The 27,308-nt window shown below is 42.0% G+C and overlaps 1 long non-coding RNA gene across 1 annotated transcript in view; it reads left to right on the forward strand.

The window, feature by feature from the left end:
• LOC309545286 overlaps window positions 1–27,308 on the forward strand; it is a 137,778-nt gene that overhangs the window by 110,151 nt on the left and 319 nt on the right. The gene's annotated exons all lie outside the window — the stretch shown is intronic.

Below are 27,308 nucleotides of genomic sequence, written 5' to 3' on the forward strand. Positions count from 1 at the left end.
TTGAAAACAAGACTGATTTATTCATGCAATTTACTTAACACAATTGCAAGCATCAAAACAGCCAAAATAAAATAAAAGATAAAATAAATCCTTGCCTCTGTGGGCGGCTACCTTCTCACGCTGGAACCTACCTAAGAAGTCTTTCCAACCTACTGTTGGGCCGACACTGCTGATCCTGCAGCAGACACTCAAATGTCCATTTGTTTGCTTTTCACACAGCACAAACATTGTCCATTGAACATGTCCCTTTGTTTTCTTTCACACAGCACATGTTCATTTATAACAGGATCGTTTACTCTTCAGATTCTTCATATTGAACACAGTTCATTTAACAGGTCCCTTTACTCTTCACACTCTTCACATGGAACACTTTGTCTTCTCACCTTTGAGACGTCTTCACTCGTGGTTACCCTCCTTAGCTTCACATCGCTTTAGGGGGTCTTCTCCCATGCTCACCAGCTTGTCGGGAGGCACACATCCGACTGTCCCCCTCTCCCAGCCCACACGGCGACAGGCGGCAGCAGTCCTTCTCCCATGCCCACACGGCGTCGGGAGGTACACGTATGTCTGTCCTCCTCTTCCCAGCTCACACAGCGACAGGAGGCAGCACTCAATAGATTTTCTCTGGACAAATTATAGAGGCCTTGATCTCCTCATTCTGAACAGCTGAATGGTTTTCAACTTCCTGCTGGCTCTCTCTGCAGCCAACACCCTATAGTATAAGTGAACTTTCAAAGCAGGTGGGAATGTGTCTCCTCTCAGTGACTACATTCCCAGATTTACCTGACTTCCTGTCACATACCCCCCCCTCTTGTTTCAACCCTAGGGTTGGGACACATATTTCCAGGCACGCATGTGTCAGGCACTGCTGACTCACTGATAAGCCTCCTATTATCCTCAAGCTTCCGGATGAAACTGTTTTGTCATCTTCATTGACAGATTTCTCATAAATGCCACACAGTTTGTCTCTAATCTCATATACACATTCTTCAACTGCATTTTTGGCATCATTTTGCTCCTTCTCGTTTCTGTCATCTTCATTGACAGCTTTCTCATAAATGTCAGACAGCTTGTCCCTCATAACCGTCTGTCCAATCCACCACGGAGGACCGTGATCCATAGGCAACTCAATTGGGCTAGTCTTAATGTCTTCAACATTCTTAAGACGCCTCTCTCTGCAATCCATAAATGTTTTCCACAAAACTTTGAGAACCTTTGCTTCACTAAGCTTTGTTCCAAGTAGGGACTCTTGACATCCCTCTGTGACTTGAGTTGCCTCTCCATACAGCTGTACACAATCATTGACTTTTTGTTGTAAAAGGGAATGATCTTCCTTCTTGAGCTTTGCTTGCTCTAAGATGCTGTGCAGAGGATTTTCCAATTGAGACAACAGGCTGTCACACATTTCTTCAAAGTGACCCCTGTTCCTTTTCCCAGAGATATCAATATCATTCAAACATTTCATATTCATAGGCAGATCTGAAGCATTTGCACTCATCAACTTCTTAAACTTTTCGCCCTCCTGAGCGAGTCGCAGTAAAGGCCTACTATTTGATTTGATATTCAGTTTATATTTCTTGCCAAACTCTTCACAGAAGTAGCCAACCAGAACATCATCAACTTTCCTTCCACCAACATATGGGTCAAAGGCAACAACACAGTTGAACCCAGCGATCTGGGTGGTATCCATTATAGACCTCCTCTCTGCATCAGTGAAGAAGCATGGAACTGCAACACATTCTTTTACAGGTTTCTTCAATGCACTTTCTGCTGAACTATTTGACCGCTCAAGGTCACCTAGTTCTTTTTCTCTATCTGAATTCCACATGGAATGCATCTCAAGATCACGATCAAACTTCTGCCACCCGTCTTTCACCAGTTCCACTCTGGAAACACTCCCCGAAAGGCACTTATTCATTTGCTTCACGTTTTCACCAACAGCTTTAGTTTTCCCCACTAGGTTTTCAGCCTGAACTGAGAAATCACCACATTTCTTACTCAGCTCCTTTGTTTGCTGAAGTTCTAATGATACATTTTCCAATGCTTGAAGTTTTTGAAGGAACGGTTTATTCCAAAGGGGTGATTCAAGCCACATGTCATCACATTTCTGAGGCTCACTCAGGACAGACCCCAAAACTCTGATCCTTTTAAAAACTGCATCAGGCACACTATCCCCTCTTTGGGACAGATCCTCTGTTGCCTGGAATTCCTCTTCCAGTTCCTGCAACGGAATCTTCATCTCTTCTACTTGCTGTTCTAAGGCTCGCTTAGACTTTTCTAGCTCCTGAACTCTTTTCACAACATCATCCTTGGAGCTGACCAATTCTTCCATTTCTGTACGCAGCTGTTTGTCAACACTTTCTAGTTCAGCCTTACACTCTAGAGCTTCCTCCAAAGAGTGAGCCAAGAACAGGGCTTTGCTCTCGTTATCACGCACCTCCGTTTCTGCACGGGCGCGTTCTTCAGCATATTTTGCAGACACAGGCTTCTCTTCACCAAGCATCTGATCAAACTTCTTTTTCACATCTTCAACACACTGTAATGAACCAACGCTTTCTTCCATGCGTTTTTTCATATCCGCTATCTGAGCTTGCAATGTTGCGACTTGCTCTGATAGGTTTTTCTTTGCTTCCTCCTCCTCTTTTAATTGTTCCAGGAAGCCATTTTTCTCATCTTCCATTTGTTTGAGCTTTGTGCTAAAACTCAGCCTTTGACACCTCTCCTCCTGTAAGAGTTCCTGCGTGTCTTGCAGCTGCGATTCCAAGATAGAAAAATCTTCCGCAATTTCTCTAGATTTGCTGTCTGCTTGAGAAAGCTGATTTGTAACATTGTCCAGCTCAACCTGCAGTCGGTTTGCCTTCTCTGACAGCTTAGCACACAATCGGTCACCTTCTGACACCTTGACTTGCGATTCCAGAAGCTGTGCCTCTACTTTTTCCCTCTTATGTTCACAATCTCCTTTTCCCTGCATAAGAGCTTTCACCTCATTGGCTAGCTTCTGGGAATGAGACCGTAATTCTGCCACACAGGCTTCTTTCTCCTTTAACTGCTGCTGGAAACGTTGGGCTTCACCTTTCCAACTTTCACAGTCTGCACGTAATTCATCTACCACATTGCTCAAAGTGGTGAGCTCATACACAGTACTCAGTAATTTAGCCTCTCTTTCACTTTTCTCGTTGTCGCTGAGAGACAATGTCGCTTTCAGAGCAACATTCTGTTCCTGCGACTCCTGCAGGTCTATTTTTGTAACTTCCAAACACTGAAGACTTTTTTCCAGCTGATTACGCAACTCCAACATTTCACACATACTTTGCTTCTGCAAAGTCTGAATTTCAATTTCCTTTTCCATGAGGATGGTATCTTTCTCCTTTATAGTGTCTTGACATTTTTGCAACTCGACCAAAAGAAGAGCAGTGGATTCTTCCCACTGTAACACATGAGACTTGAGTAGTTCATTCATTTCCTGCAAGTTTCTATGCTCCATTTTAAGCAATTCCAAGGCTTGTTCCTTTTCTTCCATTTTCCGTTGCAAGGCATCCAACTCAGCCCTGCACACATACTCTGTTTCCTCCAAACCGATGGCCTCCATTGGCTGCTGGCGTCTCTGTTTCCAGCCTGCCATGCTCTCTTGATGAGCCTTTTGTTGAGCTGCAAAGCTCCGTTGTTTCAGCATCTCCCCCATTTTGGGTTTACTTTTCATCTGAGCACACTGCGTCTCCATAGCAGTTTCATCAGTGTTGCTAGGGACAACAACCTTCCTCTTTAGTAGACTCTCTTTAGGCATGGATGGGGCTGGTTCAGACGGTAACATCCCCTCCATCGATAGAATCCGGTCTCTCATTTCATCTATCTTTGCATTTTTCAGGCGTTTGGACCGCCCCATCTTCAATAACTCCACAAATTTTTTCACAGTCCAGCAAAAAATTTTCAGACCACTGTCTCTTTAACACATGTAGTTTTTCTCTCTCTTGCAAGATCTCTTTTCCTGCACACACAGTTTGTGCAGTCACTTGCACCAGACACAACAAAGTTCATCAAATAATTTTGAGACCGCTGTCTCTTTAAAACACTTTTTTTTTTTTTTTTTCTGTCAGGATCTTCTCTCCTGCACACATAGATTGTGCAATCTCATGCACCAGATAAAGTTCATCAAACATTTGCACTTCCTTGCAGGGATCTTCGCTTCTGCCCACTGCATACCTCCACCATATGTGAGGGATTAGCTCGGTGGTAGGCGTGGATGACCCCTTTGGGGGTGCGTTTTCACAGAGAGATAGCCGATTAGAGGTTGAAAACAAGACTGATTTATTCATGCAATTTACTTAACACAATTGCAAGCATCAAAACAGCCAAAATAAAATAAAAGATAAAATAAATCCTTGCCTCTGTGGGCGGCTACCTTCTCACGCTGGAACCTACCTAAGAAGTCTTTCCAACCTACTGTTGGGCCGACACTGCTGATCCTGCAGCAGACACTCAAATGTCCATTTGTTTGCTTTTCACACAGCACAAACATTGTCCATTGAACATGTCCCTTTGTTTTCTTTCACACAGCACATGTTCATTTATAACAGGATCGTTTACTCTTCAGATTCTTCATATTGAACACAGTTCATTTAACAGGTCCCTTTACTCTTCACACTCTTCACATGGAACACTTTGTCTTCTCACCTTTGAGACGTCTTCACTCGTGGTTACCCTCCTTAGCTTCACATCGCTTTAGGGGGTCTTCTCCCATGCTCACCAGCTTGTCGGGAGGCACACATCCGACTGTCCCCCTCTCCCAGCCCACACGGCGACAGGCGGCAGCAGTCCTTCTCCCATGCCCACACGGCGTCGGGAGGTACACGTATGTCTGTCCTCCTCTTCCCAGCTCACACAGCGACAGGAGGCAGCACTCAATAGATTTTCTCTGGACAAATTATAGAGGCCTTGATCTCCTCATTCTGAACAGCTGAATGGTTTTCAACTTCCTGCTGGCTCTCTCTGCAGCCAACACCCTATAGTATAAGTGAACTTTCAAAGCAGGTGGGAATGTGTCTCCTCTCAGTGACTACATTCCCAGATTTACCTGACTTCCTGTCACAATATATATATATATATATATATATATATATATATATATAAAGCAGGCAGCTTACATCACAGAAATGCTTTTAGAGTAAAAATTATTTTTTTTGCTATTAAAGGTTTATTAGAGTCAGAGAAATTGTTATAACATATATAAGTTGACATGAATCTTGATGCATTTAGAAGCATGCCTTCATTAACAAGGAAGCAACAAAATCTAGAACATGTATTTTTTACAAACCTTGGAATAGAATAGGAGCACCACAGGGTGAGAAGAGGAGAAATAAGTGGTGGAGTGTAGGAAATTGGAATGTGTTGAAAGTCATTGGCTTTTTAATACAAAAGAAGTGGCCCTCGGTGACTAAACTGATGGAGGAGGAAGGCCCATATAATTTACCATTTTGGCAGGCTATCCAATTACATCATTACCTTGTATCTATACCGAAACCAGAGGAGTTTGATAGGGTGTTAACTAAATTCGAGCAGACCTGCGTACAATCAGGGAACCTAACACGTACTCTATCCAGAGCATATGGATTATTGACAAACCCAGAGGACCAACCGGAGTTATCCTGGGTGAGAAAGTGGGAGGGAGATCTGAATTGCAATTTGACAAAAGAACAGATCCAGAGGATATTAAGGTTTACCTTTGGCCCAGTCAAATGCACTAAAATGCAAGAGATGAACTACAAACTTATAACAAGATGGTACATCACACCCAAGAAATTACAAAAATGGTCCCCAAATCAATCTAACTTATGTTGGATGTATGTATGAAAGGAAGTGGGCACACTATATCATATTTTTTGGTCCTGTTCTAAGATAAAAACATACTGGGCAGTAGTGAGATCTGTAGTACAGAAAGTAGTAGAATATGAAATAGAAGAGAGCCCATCCTTTTTTCTGCTGAATATCTCAGATATACCAGCAATTAAATATGAGAGATCGTTGATCCCACATCTAGTAAATGCGGCCAAGGCAGGTATTTCGGGTAACTGGAAAAAAACACAACCCCCATCGATAACAGAGTGGATAAATAGGATAGAAGATAACAGGAGATTAGAAGAACTAATCGCCACAACACAAAACAGGCAGGGAAAATATGAGAAAACCTGGAAGGCATGGAATGATTTCATAGGGTCGGAAGAAGGGAAACAATATATGTGAAATAAATAAAGACAGAAAATGAGAGAATTAAAGGAACACCATCTCTGTACAAAGGATCATATTAATTTTTATTGAGTTTTTTTTTTTTTTTTTTCTCTGTTGCTGTATTTATTTTGGGCGGGAGGGTGGGAGGGAAGGAAAAAAGGAAAGAAAAAAGAAGGGAACTTGAAGGTATAACAAAAGAAAAAGTTACAGTGTATATTAAGATGGAAAAGTATGCAACATTGAGAAAGCTTTGTGTAGTTGTCTGTTTATACCTTTAAAGTTCCTGAATAAAAGCTGATATTTGAAAAAAAAGAAAGTCATTGGCTTATCAGAGCTTCTAGGAAACAAATGTTAGTTAGGGACCTTCATGTTAAAAAGAAGACTTCAGGTGTGTCCATTAGGGGTCTTAGGAAGAAAGGTTTATTGGATTGGATAGTGCTCCTGTACTGTTGAACTCCTCTTATCAAATTATTCATTCTGTGTTGGTTCTGCCTATCGTCTTCAGTACTTAGGAATAGCACACTTTGCAGCAATAAAAAATAGGGGTAAGGGAATTTTGTAACAACTGATTGACATCTTATTGCAATAGAATAAAATGGAAAAACGGTATGGTATAAAAAGGGTCTAAATTTAAAATAAGGATTCTGCCATGCAATTATTACTACTGATGTGTCCTCATATTATTGGATTACTAGGCAGGGCTACAAAATATGTCTGTAAAAGCTTGTTTGTCCATATCCCTGCCAGCAGTTTACTGCTTTAATGGAAGAATCTTGAAGCATTTATCACACAATCTATTTCTTGTCTGGTCACATTCATAAAGTCAATACTGTATGTATATATTACATTTAATATTAAAGAAATTAATAACCTAATTTAATTTTTCCGTGATTCCATTTTACCTAAAAAGGTGACATTCTTGTAATCAAATAAGATTACTATTTGATTACAAAAATAATATAATAATTATTATAAGACTAATAATATTTAGCAAGATAAAAAGAATCACTCCCCTCCTTTAAAAAAATCATATGTTGTTGCTTTGCAGCTTAAAATGAAGACAAACATAGTTTTTGTTTTAGACAGCTGTATTTATAGTGCAAATTATAACATTCAAGGGAAAGATATAACACCAACATGTGAGAAGAAGTTTTTTTTTTAAATTAAAACAGAACCACTGAGTTGGAAAAAAGATCACCCCCTCCTAAAAATGGCTTGTAAACTCGATCAGGTCAACTGTGATCTCCTGTGGTCATTTTGATTAGCTCAGCATGAAAAGAGCTTTCCTGGAGCATTTCAGTCCCTGGTAGGGCAACTGAAGCAAACAATCAACTATGGGTGGCAAGGCACTGTCAAAAGATCTCCAGGATAAAGTTGTGGACAGGCACAAGTCAGGAGTTGGTACAACACGGACCTTCCCTGGATCCCTATACCCACTGTATGTATTAACCAAAATAAATATTTTATTAGGTGAAAATGTGAAATAGTATTAGTATTTTGTAGGGAATTTATTAAAGCAGACTCCTCTGTGCCTTTGCAGTCTGCATACATAATTCCTGACATGTCCTTATACAGCAACAATATAACTTTTCATACAAGCTGTATATTTTATCATTAAAAAGCCATCACTGAGCTTCAGGAAAGTGACTTTGCCTAGGCTGAAATGATATGGTCAATCTGCTGCAGGAGGAAGCACTTCCTCAGTCTTCTATTTGCCAGTGATAAGATTGTAACATTGTAAATTTGTAGCATCTTCTGGCAGCTTATCGATTTAGACTCAAGCCTAAATGACAGCCCTATAATTATGTTTCTAAGATTTGTGACCCACTGTGTCCACTGGACACAGCCAATCAGCAATCATTGTATCAAGCCGATGTGAATGGCCGTGGTACGATGTGATCGCGGTGACCAATCGCAGCGTGCACATGAGTAGTAGTAAACTATGCTGTCATTGTTTTTATTACTGTTTGAGCTCTGTGATTGGTCCCAGCTATCACATGTTACCAGGGCCAATCACAGTGTCCCTGTACCATGTGATCACTGTGATCAATCCAAGCACCACAGTAGTATACCAGGTTTCATAAATGACATCCTGATCACCACCCCCAGAGTAGTTACAGTCAGGGCCAAAACCAGGGAGGGAAAGAGGGGGGGGGGGGCACATGCCCCTGGCACTGCATTGAGAGGGGCGATGTCCTCCCCATGCTGCAGGAGGGGTGGCGGGGATGGAGTTCACTAGAACTGCCAACATTTAGCTGCTGGAAGTGGAGGAAAATACAGCCGAATGGTGCTTCTAAATGTTGCCCTATACACACAACTAACTCCCCAGCCTTTAAATTTTAACAGATTCATCCAGTTTACTGCTCTACAAACGGAGCTCCCTGTACACATCAGGCCTGCCCCCATATCTTATATGGCACAGTAAACAGTTCCTCGGCTTTCTGGGACTTTAACCTCAGGATGACAACAGCACTCAGATCACCTATCTCCCATGGTCCTCCCGGTAACCCAGAGCTCCCTGCAATTGTTCCATTACCTCCCCTGGGTACATGGCATATGTCATGGCATGGCAGGTTGGAAACAGAGGCTGCGAGTGAGTAATCAGTGTCATGATATTAATGTACACATGCTGTTACTGGAGTTGATATCAGTGCTATGCGGGACCGGGGCGGTCAGTGTGTTGGCTGTCTTAATGTTTCTTCTGCTGGTGATCTTACCAATCACCACCCATGGATAACAATGCCTACAGGTCAATCTGCTGCCCACTAGCCTCTGTGTATTATGCTGGTTACTGCTGAAACTAGGGGAGCATTTACTGAAACTGGGCTGTATTTTTCTCTCCCTTCCACCAACAGTCAGTGGCTGCAGGCAGGAAAATACAACCAATCAGTTTCTAGTAACTACTGCCCCTTCTGTCTAGCAGTCTATACACCTGCTGAGGTCCCCACCCTCCCTGTGCTGAGATCCCAGGACTGTGCAACTGCTGTGCCCATTATGGGGGGTTCCCACTATCCATGTGCTGATTTCCTGGGTCAGTATACCTGCTGTTCCCATTATGAGGGATTCACATCATCCCTGTGATGAGTTCCCAGGTCTGTACACTTACTGTGCCCAATATGAGGGGCTCCCACCATCCTCGTGCTGAGTTCCTGGGTCTGTACACCTGCTGTGCCCATTATGAGGGGCTCCCATCAGCCCTGTCCTGTTCCACTGACATTGTTTACTGCTCTACTGACACCTTCCACTGCTCTACTAACTGACACCATCCACTGATCTATTTATATGTCCACTGTTCTACTGACTGACACAATTTACTGCCCCACTGTTACCAACTTCTGCTCTAATGACACCTTCCATTGCCCCAATGACTGGAACAATCCACTGCCCCACTCACACTGTCCACTGCCCTACTAACTGACATGTCCACTGCTCTACTAACACCATTCACTGCTCTACTAACTGACACAATACACTGCCCTACTCATACCAACTTCTGCCATATTGGCACATCCACTGCTCTACTGACACCTTCCACTGTTCTACTGACTGACACAATCCACTGCCCCACTGATAACAATTACTGTCCTACTGACACCCTCCACTGCTTTACTGATACAGTCCACTGCTCTGCTGACTGACATGTTCACAGCTCTGCTAACACCACACACTGCCCTACTCAATCTTATAGAACACTTTTAGGATGAATTAGAGCGGAGACTGCGAGCCAGGCCTTCTCGTTCAACATCAGTGCCTGACCTCACAAATGCATTTCTGCAAGTATGGTCAGACATTGACATAGACACACTCCTAAACCTTGTGGACAGCCTTTCCAGAAGAGTTGAAGCTGTTATAGATGCAAAGGGTGGGCCAAATCAACATTGAACCCTACGGAATAAAACTGGGAAGCCATTAAAGTTCATGTGCGTGTAAAGGCAGATGTCCCAATACTTTTGGTAATATGGTGTATGTTTTCTCAATGGTCCCTATTAAACTGTATATATGGACAATCTCTTCTTTGATAAATCACAGGATAAGTCTTAGTTAAATGGGACCTTTCACATACCCGAAGCATTCAAGTTTTTTGGATAACAACATTACATTATTTATAGAATGTCACCTAGTTTTAACCCTTTGATGTGCTACATTCTCAGCAACACAAAAAGATTTTACTGAGCCCTCTTGGAATACAATATATATGATATGTAATTGTGAGTGATTGGTCTGAAGGACCAAATACAGCGCTTGCTGCGATAATTATTAAATATATTAGTACCCAATCAACTGTGATTTAAAAAAAAGAAATCCATCTTATAAAACATCAACTTTCAGTAGTATAAAGTGCATCAGTGTTAGATTAAAATAAATATATAAATAAATCACAGACAATAATAGGTTAAAATTCAGAATAAACAGTGACTTTTGGTGCTCAGATATAAATACACAAATGTCCTTAGTGCTACTCTACTCCCCAAATCATCACTGACTGTGGAAACCTCACACTGGACCTCATGCAACTTGGATTCTGTGCCTCTATACTGTTCCAGACCTTGATATCCAAATGAAAAGCAAAATTTTCCACAGTCTGTGAGGATTTAGGGAGCCATGTCATCTGCTGGTGTTGTTCCACTGTGTTTTATCAAGTCCAAAGTCAGCGAAGCCCTTTACCAGGAAATTCTAGAGTACTTAATGCTTCCCTCTGCGGGCTCGCCTTATGGAGATACTGATTTCATTTTCCAGCAGGACTTAGCCCCTGCCTACACTGCCAAAAAAAACAATACCTGGTTTAATGATTATACATAGTTAAATAGTTAGTGAGGTTGAAAAAAGACATCAGTCCATCCAGTTCAACCTATGATGTGTGTGTGTGTGTCCGCTTTTAACCGTACATTGTGTACCCCTGTATGTTGTGGTCTTTAAGGTGTCCATCTAATAGTTTTTTGAAACTATCAATGCTACCTGCTGATACGACTGCTTGTGGAAGAGAATTCCACATCCTTACCTCTCTTACAGTGAAGAACCCCTTACGCACTTTAAGGTTAAACCGCCTTTCCTCTAGTTTTAGTGAGTGGCCACGTGTCTTATTGTATCTCCTTTCTTTGAATAGTTTGTTCCTTATGCTCGGGTCACCAGTACAGTATTTGTACATTGATATCATATCCCCCCTCAATCGTCTCTTCTCCAGAGAGAATAGGTTCAGTGCTTGTAGTCTTTCCTCATAGCTGATGTCCTCCATTCCCCTAATTATTTTTGTTGCCCTTCTCTGGACTTTCTCCAGTTCCAGCACATCCTTCCTGAGGACCGGTGCCCAGAACTGGACAGCATACTCCAGATGTGGCCGGACCAGAGTCTTGTAGAGTGGGAGAATAATCTCTTTATTTCTGGAGTGAATCCCCTTTTTTATACATCCCAGTATTCTGTTGGCTTTGCTTGCGGCGGCTTGGCATTGCATGCCACTGCCAAGCTTGTTGTCTACCAGTACCCCCAAGTCCTTTTCCATCCTAGACTTACCCAGAGGTTCCCCCCCTAGTGAGTAGCTTGCTTTCTGGTTTCTGGCCCCCAAGTGCATTACTTTACATTTTTCAACATTAAATCTCATCTGCCATGTAGTTGCCCACCCCGTTATTTTGTTCAGGTCCGCTTGCAAGGTTTCCACATCCTGCATAGAAGATATTGGCAAGCCCAGTTTAGTATCATCTGCAAATACTGAGATTGTACTCGATATCCCCTCCTCTAGATCATTTATGAATAAATTAAACAGGATTGGTCCCAGGACAGAACCCTGGGGGACCCCACTTTCCACACCCGCCCAATCCGAGTACTCCCCATTAATCACCACCCTCTGTACTCTCCCCTGGAGCCAGTTCTCTATCCAGGTACTCACCTTATGGTCCATACCTACCTTCCTTAGTTTGTACAGTAAGCGTTTGTGGGGAACGGTGTCAAAGGCCTTTTCAAAGTCCAGATACACCACATCCACAGGCTTACCTTTATCTAGGTGGCAGCTCACTTCATCGTAGAAGGTTAATAGATTGGTTTGGCACGAACGATTTTTCATGAATCCATGCTGATTTCTACTTATAATACCGTTTTCATTACTAACGTCTTGTATGTGGTCCCTTAACATCCCCTCCAAAATTTTGCAGACTACTGAAGTTAGGCTGACCGGCCTATAGTTACCCGGGATATATCTCGGCCCCTTTTTAAATATTGATACCACGTTGGCTTTTTTCCAATCAGCTGGCACCATACCCATCTGTAAACTATCCTTAAAGATCAAGAATAATGGTCTGGCAATCACCTGGCTGAGCTCATTAAGAACCCTCGGGTGCAAGGCATCCAGTCCCGGGGATTTATTTATGTTAAGTTTCTCTAGTTTAGCTCTAAGTCTATCTTCTGTTAGCCATGACGGCACTTCCTGGGGTGTATTATTTAGTTCGGCCTTACAAGCAAGGTTCGTGTAGCCCCCCGATTCTTTTGTGAAGCCTGAAGAGAAGAAATTATTTAACACTTCCGCCTTTTCCCTGTCCTCAGTGGCCATATTTCCTTTATCATCTTTTATGGGGCCAATGTGTTCTGGCCTCACTTTCCTACTGTTTATATACTTAAAGAACTTCTTGGGGTTCTTTTTACTCTCCTCCGCTATATGTCTCTCGTGTTCTATTTTAGCCGCCCTGATTTCATCTTTACATTTCTTATTGCACTCTTTGTAATGCTTAAATGCTGCCAATGACCCCTCAGTCTTGTATTTCTTGAAGGCCTTTTCTTTAGCACTAATATACATTTTTATGTTGGAGTTTAGCCACCCAGGGTTTAGTTTTGCTCTTTTAAATTTATTTCCCTTTGGAATGCACTGGCCAATCCCCCTGTTAAGTATGCTCTTGAAGCACTCCCATTTTTCCTCCGTGTTCTTTGTTCCCAGGGTTCTATCCCATTTGATATTTTCTAGCAGCGAGCGCAGTTTAGGGAAATTGGCTCTTTTGAAATTCAGTGTCCTTATATTACCCTGGTGTTTCCTATTACTGTAATTAATACTGAAACCAATTGACCTATGGTCACTGTTTCCTAAGTTGTCCCGTATTTCTATATCCGTGAGCAGGTCTGTATTGTTGGTAATCAGTAGGTCAAGTACCGCATTGTTTCTTGTCGGTGCATTCACCATCTGACCCATGAAATTGTCCTGCAAAACATTTAGGAATTGCCTAGCCTTGGCTGAGTGTGCGGTTCCTTCTGCCCAGTCTATATCTGGATAATTAAAGTCCCCCATTATAATGACATTTCCCATCCTTGCTGCCAATCCTATCTGTAACATGAGGTTCGCCTCACCCTCCTCCCTCTGGTTGGGGGGCCTATAGCATACGCCCAATATTACCTTCCCCACCGTGCCTTCCCTTTGAAGCTCTACCCATAGGGATTCTGCCTCATCCATAGCTCCATTATTAATATCAGCCCTCATATTTACCTGTATACTGTTCTTAATATACAGACATACCTCTCCCCCTTTTTTACCTTCTCTATCCCTGCGATAAAGGGAATACCCCTGAATGGTCGCCATCCAGTCATGAGAGCTGTCAAACCAAGTCTCAGTTATCCCCACAAAATCTAAGTCCTCCTCAAACATCAGCAGCTCCAGCTCTCCCATCTTGTTGGCCAGGCTTCTGGCATTGGTATACAAACCTCTTAATTTTGATCGGTTACATATATCCTCATTTGTTGTTATTAGGCTGCTCTCTTGATTTTTCCCCATACCCACCCTGGGTATAGGAGCTCCGAACACCCTACCGCTAATGCCCCCATTTCTGCCCTCTGAAACTTGCTTTCCACTGGCTAATTCTACATCTGTACCCTCCCCCCCGTCACCTAGTTTAAAAGCCCCTCTAACTTTGTGGCCATCCTCTCACCCAATACGGCTGTACCCTCCCCATTTAGGTGCAATCCGTCCCTACCAAAGAGCCGGTGGCCGACTGAGAAGTCGGCCCAGTTCTCCAGGATCCCGAAACCCTCCTTACTACACCAGCTCCTCAGCCACTCGTTAACTTCCCTAATCTCCTGCTGCCTCTCTGGTGTGGCTCAAGGTACAGGTAGTATTTCGGAAAATACTACCTTGGAGGTCCTAGTCCACAACTTAGCGCCTAAGTCCCTGAAATAGTTTAGGACTCTCCATCTTCCTCTGCCTATGTCATTGGTACCCACGTGTACCATGACAGCTGGGTCTTCCCCAGCCCCACCCAATAATCTGTTCACCCGATCCGCGATGTGCCGAACCCGAGCGCCCAGCAAACAACAGACTGTTCAGCGCACACGGTCTTTGTCACAGATTACACTGTCTGTCCGTCTAATAATTGAGTCCCCTACCACCAGCACCTGTCTTTCCTTTCCCTTTCTCCCGGCCTCACTGGAGGAGTTCTTCCCCTGGCAGCTAGGGGCGTCACTCTGCTCCAGCAATACTGGTCCCTGACTGGTTTCCCCAACATCACACAACGGGGCGTATCTATTGGGGTGCTCCAGCCCAGGATCAGCCTCCTTGCCTTGTCCCCTTCTACCCCTCCTAACTGTCATTATGGTATCACTGTGCATTACTGGCCAGCAAACTCACCACTATCAAAGAAACCTGGGCTTCCATAACCCCCTTAACTCAAGCTGATTGCCTCCATGCTATGCCCCATTGATGCAATAATTAGTGCAAAAGGAGCCCAACCAAGGATTGTGTGCATACTATACTGTACATGGACATGCTTTTCAGTAAGCCAATGTTTTTTTTATTAAAAATCCTTTTTTAAACTGGTCTTACAGTATCTCACAAAAGAGAGTACACCCCTCACATTTTTGTAAATATTTTTTTTATATCTTTTCATGTGACAACACTGAAGAAATTACACTTTGCTACAATGTAAAGTAGTGAGTGCACAGCTTGTATAACAGTGTAAATTTGCTGTCCCCTCAAAATAACTCAACACACAGTCATTAATGTCTAAACCGCTGGCAACAAAAATGAGTACACCCCTAAGCGAAAATGCCCAAATTGGGCTCAATTAGCCATTTCCCCTCTCCCGTGTCATGTGACTTGTTAGTGTTACAAAGTCTCAGGTATAAATGGGGAACAGTTTGCTGAAGACAAGCAGACCAAGGACATGATTTACTGGAACCATGTCCTGTGGTCTGATGAGACCAAGATAAACATATTTGGTTCAGATGGTGTCAAGCATGTGTGGCGGCAACCAGGTGAGGAGTGCAAAGACAAGTGTGTCTTGCCTACAGTAAAGTATGGTGGTGGGAGTGTCATGGTCTGGGGCTGCATGAGTGCTGTCGGCACTGGGGAGCTACAGTTAATTGAGGGAACCATGGATGCCAACATGTTCTGTGACATACTGAAGCAGAGCATGATCACCTCCCTTCAGAAACTGGGCCGCAGGGCAGTATTCCAACGTGATAACGACCCCAAACACACCTCCAAGAAGACCACTGTCTTGCTAAAGAAGCTGAGGGTAAAGATGATGGACTATAAAACATAAATAATGCTGCGCCAAAAATTGAATACAGTGACACCGTATAAATAATTCATACGTGAAATAAATAATTATATAATCAAGCATTTATCACGTGAAAACGAATAAATAAGAGAATTAAAATACCAAATAATAATTGCTGCTTACTCCCCTTAGGTTCGCTCCCGCTGTATTCAGTCACAGCGGGAGTCGGGCCAGGGGAGGAGCAGCGGCGATCGCCGCCGCTCTTCCCCGATCGTCGGGGATCTAGTGTGGAGATCCGCCTACTTGTGTAAACACAAGTGGGCGGATCTCCTAAGTGACAGGCAGGGTCAGATTGCAGGGTTCAGCATAGCTGAACCCTGGATCTGTCCTTGTGTCACTCAGTCACCTCCCCCCACACACGTCAGTAAGCACCAGGTATACATTAACCCCTCCCTCTCCAATAAAATTAACCCCTTCCCTGCCAGTGTCATTTTTACAGTAACAGTGCATATATATAGAACTGATTACTGCAGTAATGTCACTGGTACCCCCAAAAGTGTCAAAAATGTCAGTCAAGGGTCCGATCAGTCCGCCGCAATGTCGCAGTCCCGCAAAAAAAATCGCAGATCGCCGCCATTGCGCGTTAAAAAAACCCCACCAAAAATGACAGAAATCTTTCCCTTTGTTAGTAAACGCAATAACTTTTGCGCAAACCAATCAAAATACGCTTATTGTGAATTTTTTTACCAAACATAGGTAGCAGAAAACAAGTTGGCCAAAAATTTAAAAAAATTTTTTTTGGGGGGAATTTCATATAAAAAAATGTGAAAAATATTGTTGTTTTTTTCAAAATTTACGCTCTTTTTTTGTTTATAGCGCAAAAAGTAAAAATCGTACAGGTGATCAAATACCACCAAAAGAAAGCTCTGTTTGTGGGAAAAAAAGGACGTCAATTTCATTTGGGTATGGCATCGCACGACCGCGCAATTGTCAGTTAAAGTCGCACAGCGCGGAATCGCAAAAAGTGGCCCAGACGTAAGACAGCAAAATCCTCTAGTGGTAAAGTGGTTAATTGCGCTGATTTTATTTCATTTTCATAAAGATGATGGACTGGCCAAGCATGTCTCTAGACATAAACCCTATTGAGCATCTGTGGGGCATTCTCAAATGGAAAGTGGAAGAGCACAAGGTATCTAACATCTACCAGCTCTGTGATGTCGGTATGGAGGAGTAGAAGACTCCAGTGGAGAAAGCTCTGGTGAACTCCATGCCCAAGAGGGTTAAGGCAGTGCTGGAAAATAATAGTGGCCACAAAAAATATTGACACTTTGGCCCAATTTGGACATTTCCACTTAGGGGTGTACTCACTTTTGTTGCCAGCGGTTTAGACATTAATGGCTGTGTTTTGAGTTATTTTGAGGGGACAGCACATTTACACTGTTATACAAGCTGTACACTCACTACTTTACATTGTAGCAAAGTGTCATTTCTTCAGTGTTGTCACATGAAAAGATATAATAAAATATTTACAAAAATGTGAGGGGTTTACTCACTTTTTTGAAGTACTGTATGTTATATTCAAATTTTCTGAGATATTAATCTTAGGCTTTCACTAGCTGTAAGCCATAATCATCAAAATTAAAATAAAGAAATGCTTAAAATATATCACTCTGTGTGTGATGCATCTATATAAAATATGTGAATTTCACTTTTTGAATAGAATTACTGAAATAAATTAACTTTTTGATGATATTCTAATTTTATGAGATGCACCTGTATATTCATATTGGTAGCATGGACACCCTAATCCAATCACCATAGAAGGCAGATTTCAATTATTCAAGAACAGGATGGGAGGGTTGAAAGCTGTGGAACCACCCTGTTCGACTAACATAATCCTATCCTTAAAGTAATGAAAGCTTCTTAGGTGGTAAAGACTGGGCTACATTACTTAAATTAATGTCTTATTGCCCTAAGGTATAGGAAGACAAGTAAGCAAACAAATGACCCACTTTGTGTCATCGAAGCACCCTGGAATAAAAGTTATTTTGTAAAACAAGGATTCAATACAGGTAATGTAAAAAAAAAAAACTAAAAAGCATATCAAACCAATTAATGTTTAAACAATGAATTTAAAAAAAAAATGGTTGATTAATGCTATAACTTGCATTTTGGGCGGGTCCATTGCGTCACAGCGTCACTTCCGGTTTTGAGATTCCACCGCCGTGGAACGCGGAAGCTTCCTGGCGAGTACTACTGATCCGAGGCAGCTATCACGGTTTCACACAGTGAGTGGATGCTACGTTTTCTTCTTTATTTATACGATCTGATACTTCATGAGGCTCCCCTCTTCTTTCTCTCCATATGGAAACACGCCAACTGGTGCTTTGACTGTGGAGGGGGACCCCTGGAGATCCATCCTTGCCTAAAGCTTCCGTGCAGGGCAGGTTGTATTTACAGCGCGACACCTAGTGGTCACACGGGTGATTGCAGCTGGCATTTTCATTTCATTATTTCCTTTTTATTTTTAGGGATTTTTTCCCCAGTAACCTTTATCACTTTCACTTCACTGATTTGTTTTTCTGCGGGCATGGTGCACTTTCAGCAATAAACAGTGCCCGAAATATCACTAACATCTGATTTTATTTCTACACTGGATTGATTTTTATTATTTGTACATCACAATAAAAACACTGTCTATGGTATTAAATTTATTTATTGCACTTCAGCACTTTTTGGGTTTTATTTTATCACAGACTAGGACATCTTGATCTTTTATGACCTGAACCCACTTGATATATAGCACATATATTTTTTCAATTTTATGGGACACTCCCTTTTTATAATTCTTTAACAGTGAATGTATGCACTTTATCTCTTTTAATTGCACAAAGGTAGCGCCGTTTACAACCTCTCTTTGCACTTTACACATATCCTGACCCCTTTTGGGGTTTGGTTGTTGGCTGCTTACACCTGTCAGTCTCTCACGCTTCACCGCACACTCCATAGCGCTGGTCATCTCTTGCCTTTACATAAGCAAACAAATGACCCACTTTGTGTCATCGAAGCACCCTGGAATAAAAGTTATTTTGTAAAACAAGGATTCAATACAGGTAATGTAAAAAAAAAAACTAAAAAGCATATCAAACCAATTAATGTTTAAACAATGAATTTAAAAAAAAAAATGGTTGATTAATGCTATAACTTGCATTTGAATTAATACTGTGTTGCTCGCAACCTTAGATTTTTTGTTTTATGAAGGTCAAACAAGCCACATTCTTCACAGACATTGATCTGTGTACACGGTAATGTGATTCTAGGTGATCTTGTTCTCTTCTGTGGCTGTGACTTTGCAATGTGAGCAATGAGAGATAAAGTATCTAGCATATCACTGACTCCTACAGATCATGAAAGTGACCATTTTTAACTTTACTGGAAGCGCTAAAAGCATACAAAGTCTCCTACATATGATTTTGTTGGCTGGTAAAAGAGGAATATAACCATAATGGAAGCAGAGCTCACATACTTACATTTGCAAACATAACAAATATTCTACGATATCCTGCTTCAAGCAAGATCAAGTGGACCTATATCTCTACCAAAATTATACTCTCTTCTACTGTCATTACTCTTCAGTTTCCAAATGTCACCTTGTTCGGCAGCTCTTATACAAATAGGGTAATCTAATGTTGCAAACAAAACAGAAAAAACAATGCACACTAGCCTTGTGAAGCACATTTTATCATTTATTAAACATATACCATAAATATATACCCACAAATATAAAAAAGTGAACCATTATATAGACATGTAACTCTACTGACCAACAAATGAAACTCTAAAAAGGCCTCTAATAACCACCAGCGGCAATAGGCAAGCATATGGATGACACATATCTGGGGCCCTGTCTCCTCAGGCTCTGATGAAATTGGGCAGAACTCCACTCTCAGCAGGGACACAGACAGCAATAAGAACCATTTTCTCCAAAACTACAAAACAAATTTTAACTGTACATATACTTTAACTTTTGCAAGTCTTCATGAAAGGTCATTTTATCACTTGGGGTCGGACCTGTTTTCTGCTATTCTCAATTAACTCATGGTAGAACGTTACATTTTTTTCCCCTTTAGAAACTAGGTAAATATAAAAAACCTGTTATATTTTTTTCAAAATTAACAGTTGACTTTAACAATGTATACCACAGCAATCAATTATATAGTGAACAAGGAATAACATAAAGTAAATTCAACTAATCTTGTTGATAAATGCATGCATTGAAAACATTATTTTAAATGATAAAAATGAGCCAATCACATACAATCGTGAAAATAGTGAATGCATCCTGCTTTCGAAAAGGAAGCCTCTTGAGAAGACCATTGTTGTCAAAGCCAGATATAAAACCTTTTCTGGAGGGGGCACTAAACAATTGAAAAAGTAAAAAAATATGTGAATTGCTTACCTCTTTTTCTTTCTGTAGCTAATGGCTCCACCACCTTAGTTAATTGAAAGTTTTAATAATAAATATTATCTTTGTAAAGCAGGAGGTACATTAATAAATGTGATGATTAGAGAAACAAGGGATCCAGATTTTGTTTGAAGCTACTCTAACACTAGAATAAAACATCAAACTCAGGGATCCCTGTAAAACAAAAGAATTAATACTCTCTGGCTGCTGTCACTGCTAATCTTACCACTATTGAAGAGCTAAGCTGACTAAGAATTTTTTCAAACAATACATTTTTATTTGGTTTTGCATAAACAAACACAAAAAACATGACAATTTCAATATTGTGCAATATGTACAAATAAAACAAAAATACACAGGATATGGTTATCAAATGCAATACAGTAACTCCAGACAGTCAGAAAAAATATCAAAATCTATTGTTAATATGAGGAACGTGGTAGAAGAGCCTCTTAGACACAAAAGAAGATAATATCTCGTTGAAGCGGGAGACGGTGCACTGGTTGTTTCTCCGTCATCCCCTCCCCTCCTGCACCCCCAACGGGTACTAACTGTACAAGAGGGGAGGGAACAGCGGCCTCCCGACCAGGCCCCATCTTAACAAAGCGCCAACCTCTAGTAGAAAATGAAGTTATCAGTCAGTTTTGTTACACTCTAAAGTCAGTCCACATCTTCCATCTGTTATTGAAGGCTACACATGAGCCCCAATTAATTGCTAGTAGGCGTTCAAACAGGTGATTGCGATTAACCGCTAATCTAACGTCTGATATCTTAAGTGAATTTTGAGTGCCCCAATTGACTAGTATGTTGTGGTGTGCCGCTAATAATACATGACATACAACTTGTCTCATACATAATGGAAATTTATCGATCCCAAGATTGAGTAGGGCCAGACCCATGGAGGGATCTGTATAATCCCTGTTAAGGAGGAAATCATTTGAAAGATAAGCTTGCAGTATCCTGTTAGACATGGGCATTCCTACATAATATGGGTTAAATTTCCCACCTGTCCACATTGTCTCCAACATTGGTCAGAACGAGGGGGTGAAAATTTGGAGAGTTTGTACGGGGTGTAATAAAAACAAGGTATACAGCGCTTGACACAGTAATCTCAATCTCAGCAAAAGCTTAAAATAAAGGTGAGTCCATACAAACTATATGTAATTCCATAAATCACTTAGTAATGAAAGTCCATATAGAAACAAGGAGTCCAAGAGGAATTCCCACAGACCAGGTGGTAATTATAGAGATAAAGCCTCCACCAAACACGAATAAGTGTGGCCTCTTACCAGAGTTGAATGATCCCCATTACATGGGATCTCAGCACGCCTTACAGGAAATCCTTATGACCCCCAATGGATACACAGATGAAAGGGTCTTCTCCAACAGGTTATAGCCTTAATGATCTTAAAATGTATTTCCTCTCACAGAAAAAGATAACAACCCGGATGTCATAGAAATGAAAAAGGACAAATCCTCAGGGTGTAGTATGTTACACTATGAACTTTATTAGGTATAGAGCAAAAAACACACTCACATTTTAAACAGACAATTCGGGCATCAAGGATCAATCCTGTGGAGGAATCATGGATGGATTGTGTGGTAGCTGCAGCCGCTCAGCTATCTTGCTTCTAACTGGAATCAAATAAGCATTGGGGAGATGCAGACACTGCGATCGTTGCCGGTCCCCTACCGGTTTCAACAAAGATTGTCGTCATCAGGGGGCGTGGCTAATCGCCGTCAATCCCCTTCATTAAATGGCCCAGTAGAGCGGAAGAGGAGGGGCGGCATGCATTCCAGCCTGCTCCTCCCCCCTAATAGATGCAAACCACACTAAGAGGAAGTGCACTGACGGGGCCAGGCTTCCTTCAGGAACCAATCCCGAGGCGCCATCAGGAACTAATCAGTAATGCACAGTGCACTTATTGGACAACACACAGCGCTGCACACGAGACAAGCAAACCCCACTGCAAAAAAAGAGGAAAAAGCAGAGGAGGTTGCTACCGATGTGCAGCGCCATGAGTGAGACTACTCGAAAATGGAAAAAAGAGCAATAAAAACCTAGATGGAGAAAATCATTGAGATTAAAATGACAAAGAAAAGGAAAACCACTCCCTATTCAAATTGCCTTAATAAAAAACCTGCTGATAAAATATCAGTGCTTCCACACATTCCACCAGAAACGCCCACAGGAAAGAATTAAAAAATGCATAATGAAAAATAATAAATAATTTAAGTTAAAAGCATACAATTAAGATGCCCCACTAAAAGTGTTTTAAAATACAAAAATATATAAAAACACATACAATACAAGGCTCTATATATTAATAAAAAAGCCAAGAAACCATGAAAACTGCTTGCTGTGGATAACTAGGAATTGTTTATAAAGGGGTTGATATCCCAGTCTATATTCATACCATAAGGACTATAGGATTTAACCCTATAGATCCACTGGGTTTCTAATTGAGATACACCTCTAGTTTGATTACTGCCTCTCCAACTACTGGTGTACCTGTCAATGCCCATAAAGATGGTGCCAGTGGGATCCCTACCATGACACTGATCCTAATGGCGAGAAACGCTGTGTTTGGGGAATCCCTTGATAATATTCGCCACGTGTTCATTAAGCCTGACACGCAGCTTCCTTATAGTGCAGCCTATGTAGTCCAGACCACAAGGGCATCGCAAAAGGTACACCACATGTGTAGTGGTGCACATTATGAACGGTTTGATCTCAAAACATTGCTGGGTAGCATTTGATTCAAAAGAATCAATTTTCCTCCTTTTATCTTTATTGATCTTGCAGATAGCACAATACCTACAACAATAAAATCCACCTCTGTCATGAAAGAAGGACACATTCTTGGGAGGATCAATGACATTAGGGGCAACAAGTAACCTAAGGGGAGGAAGTCCTCTAAAAATGACTTGAGGACGAGATGGTAACACTGGACCCAACACATCGTCCCCCTTCAGTACATGCCAATGTCTCTGCAATATGCGTTTCACTGAAAAATGTTGAGTGGAAAAAGAGGAGAGAAACGCACATTTATAGGAGTCATTCTGAGACCTCTGCTTAGATCTTAGTAGATAATTCCTAGGCCTTGAATCTGTAAGTGCTAATGCAGAATCCAGATCCGCCATGGGATATCCTTTCTCAGCAAAATGCTTTTTGAGGATCTCTGCCTCCTGCAGAAACACCTCATGCTTGGTACAATTTCTTTTAAGCCTAAGAAATTGTCTGAAAGGGACAGGTTGTAACCAATTGGGGTGGTGGCAACTTCGAACATCAATGAAGCCGTTTCTGTCGGTCTCCTTGAAATATGTAGACGTTGTGATAGTACCATCTACTACTCTAATCATGAGATCCAAAAAATGGATTTCAGATGGACTATACTCATATTCCAAGGAGATACCCCTATCATTGGCATTTAATTCTTGCATGAACAGCTTCAAAGACGCAGCATCACCATCCCAAAGGAGGAGGATGTCATCAATATACCCCCTCCAGAAAACTAGCTGGGATCTAGGGCAGCTATTGATGACATCCTCCTCCCACTTGGCCATGAACAGGTTGGCCATGCTGGGCGCAAATTTAGCGCCCATGACCACTCCCCTATTCTGCAAGAAGAAAGAGCCACCGTGCCAGAAGTAATTGTGACCCATAGAAAACTCTAAGAGTGTTAGAATGAAGTCACACTGAATCCTGGATAGAGTGCCCAATCTCAGGTAGTGAGATAAAGCCTCCAAACCCTGTTGGTGGTATATGATGTGTAAAGTGTAAAGTGACGACACATCTGCCGTCACCCATAGATAGCCTTCCTTCCAATCCAACCCACTCAGTTCATTCAAGACCTGAGTAGAGTCCTTCAGGTAAGAGGGAGTCTGACCCACCAGGGGTTGCAGGAAAAAGTCCACATATTTACCTGTCCTAGAGGTCACAGAATCGATCCCACTTATGACCGGCCGACCTGGCGGACATAGGGGATTCTTGTGAACCTTCAGCAGGTAATAGAGGACAGGAACCCTGGGAGCAGATGGTACCAGATATGCTCTTTCCTTTTTAGTCAGAAGGTTATCTCCATAGCCCTTATCCACCAATATCATTAGTTGTTTTTTATAATCAGTTGTTGGATCTTTAGGGAGTGGAAGGTAGGTATCACGATCGGAAGTAATTCTATCCATTTCAGCTTTATAATCTGCGACATCCAACACTACAATTCCTCCTCCCTTATCTGCTGGACGCACCACTATGTCTTTCCTGTCCCGTAGAGATTTCAGACCTTTGGAGAAACTAAACTCCATTCTCCTTTCTTTAATCTGGATTCGGTCCAAATCCCTAACTATCAGATCTCTAAAGACAGAGACAGCAGGTGCTACTGGGCCAGGAGGATTAAAGAGTGAGGAATTGGATAGAGAAGTGTGTTGTACAACAGATGCTGGGATAGAATCAGTCCTCAGGGGTTTGGAGAGCATGTATCTCTTGATGTTCATCTTGCGCACAAATTTGTGCACATCGATGAAGGTGGTGAACTTATCAAGAGGTTTTGGGGGGGGGGCAAACTTGAGACCTAAATTTAGCACGTTCTTCTCCTCATTAGAAAGAGAAACACTGCTCAAATTAAAGATCCCAGAATCCCTTATCTCCACTGCCTTTTTTGCGCGGACCCTCCTCTCCCCTCTGGACCCTCTTTTAGGTCTTTTGGTCTTTTGCTCCTGGGAGTGGCCAACGGAAAATCCCATCTGTTTGGTGGTTCAGGATATTGTCGATCCCTATCGGGAGCATCCCTCCTAGGTGAAGCATAGGGGGGCTGCCCCCTAGAGGGTGGTCCATAAAAGGCACCTCTACCTCCATTGTTCTGATAACCCTGTCCACCCGGATGCTGCACAATATACCAATAATCCTCATCATCTTCCAGCTGATCAAAGCAATTATAGGTAGCAATGGGCTGATGTTCCCCTTGTGATTTTGGGCGACCACCATTTTTACCCCTACCTCTACGCCTACCTCTTCCTCTACCCCGATGGGTCCACCCACTGGACACAAAGGGTTGAGAGTTGGGTACCATAGGACGGGGGGATTCAATGAATCCCTGATATCAGCAACAGATGTAGCCGCGACCTGATGGGACTCTACTCAGGTCTTGAATGAACTGAGTGGGTTGGATTGGAAGGAAGGCTATCTATGGGTGACGACAGATGTGTCGTCACTTTACACTATCATATCCCACCAACAGGGTTTGGAGGCTGTATCTCAGTACCTGAGATTGGGCACTCTATCCAGGATTCAGTGTGACTTCATTCTAACACTTTTAGAGTTTTCTATGGGTCACAATTACTTCTGGCACGGTGGCTCTTTCTTCTTGCAGAATAGGGGAGTGACCATGGGCGCTAAATTTGCGCCCAGCATGGCCAACCTGTTCATGGCCAAGTGGGAGGAGGATGTCATCGATAGCTGCCCTAGATCCCAGCTAGTTTTGATGACCTTTGGGATGGTGATGCTGCGTCTTTGAAGCTGTTCATGCAAGAATTAAATGCCAATGATAGGGGTATCTCCTTGGAATATGAGTATAGTCCATCTGAAATCCATTTTTTGGATTTCATGATTACAGTAGTAGATGGTACTATTAGGGATGATCGAACATTGACTGTTCGAAATTCGGCCGAATTCCAAACTTTTTGCTGAAAAAGTTCGGAATTTGGCAACCAGAACCGGCCAAAATGCAATGGGACAGGAACTGGGCTTTAAAAGCCCGTGATTGGACCAGAACCATCAGTAAAAGCCAATTGAGGGGGCAGGAGAATGCTAGGAATGTGATTGGAGTGACTAGGGGGTCCAGAGGCCAATCATTAGTGAATACGCCCCCCAGTATATAAGCTAGCCCCACCAAATCTCTACCATTTTAATACAGGGATGTGGAAGAGAGTGGAAGCAGTTCTGTTACTTCTGCTTCAAAGTGTCATTTAGCAATTATTAGTGAGGAAAGGGATATCTAGTGTAGTTAGGGTACTATTTTCCACTATAGTTAGATTTAATAATCTAGTTTCTGTAGGGAAAGTGTTAAGTGTAAGGGGACCGTAGTGTAGTGTAGGGTTAACTGACTCTGACTGCTATGGCAGGGTGACAAAACCCTTCCATGTCAGGGTGACCGCTATAGAGAAAAGATCGTTTCTCTTAGAACACTTATAGAACAGGATGGTGGCTTCTCCCCTGTCACCCGGCTTTTTGTTGCAGGCGTTTATAGGGCTTTTTTGAGGACATGTTTGGAGTCAGGCATGACATCCGAACTTCTGTGTAGGGGTATATATACACACACACATGTATGTATATATATACACATACACATATATAGGTGTGAAAGTAGCAGAAACCTATGCTTGCGCTAATTAAATAATTAACAGGTATATGTCTCCGCTCCTATAACACCTATATGTGTGTATGTGTATAAATACATAATAGTGTGTGTGTATATATACCCCTATACAGAATTTCAGATGTTTTGCCTGCCTCCAAAGACCCCCAAAAAATGCCCAAAAAAAACTCCTGCTGCAAAAACACACCTGGGCGTTTTTGTAGCTGGCATTTTTTTGTGCATTTTTTGGGCATCTTTGGAGGCAGGCATAACATCAGAACTTCTGTGTAGGGGTATATATACACACACACATGTATGTATATATACACATACACATATATAGGTGTGAAAGTAGCAGAAACCTATGCTTGCGCTAATTAAATAATTAACAGGCATATGTCTCCGCTCCTATAACACCTATATGTGTGTATGTGTATAAATACATATAAGTGTGTGTGTGTATATATACCCCTATACAGAATTTCAGATGTTTTGCCTGCTTCCAAAGACCCCCCAAAAAAATGCCTGCTGCAAAAACACACCTGGGCGTTTTTGTAGCTGGCGTTTTTGTGGGCATAAAATGCAACATAAAATCAACATAAAATCAAAAACACCTGCAACAACACACCTGGGTGTTTTTTTTGGCGCAGGCGTTTTTGTGGGCATTTTTTGGGCGTCTTTGGAGGCAGGCATAACATCTGAACTTCTGTATAGGGGTATATATACACACACACTTATATGTATTTATACACATACACACATATAGGTGTGATAGGAGCAGAGACATATGCCTGTTAATTA

This window comes from Pelophylax lessonae (assembly GCF_965119305.1).
Source record: "Pelophylax lessonae genome assembly, chromosome: 2".
NCBI classification, from domain to species: Eukaryota; Metazoa; Chordata; class Amphibia; order Anura; family Ranidae; genus Pelophylax; species Pelophylax lessonae.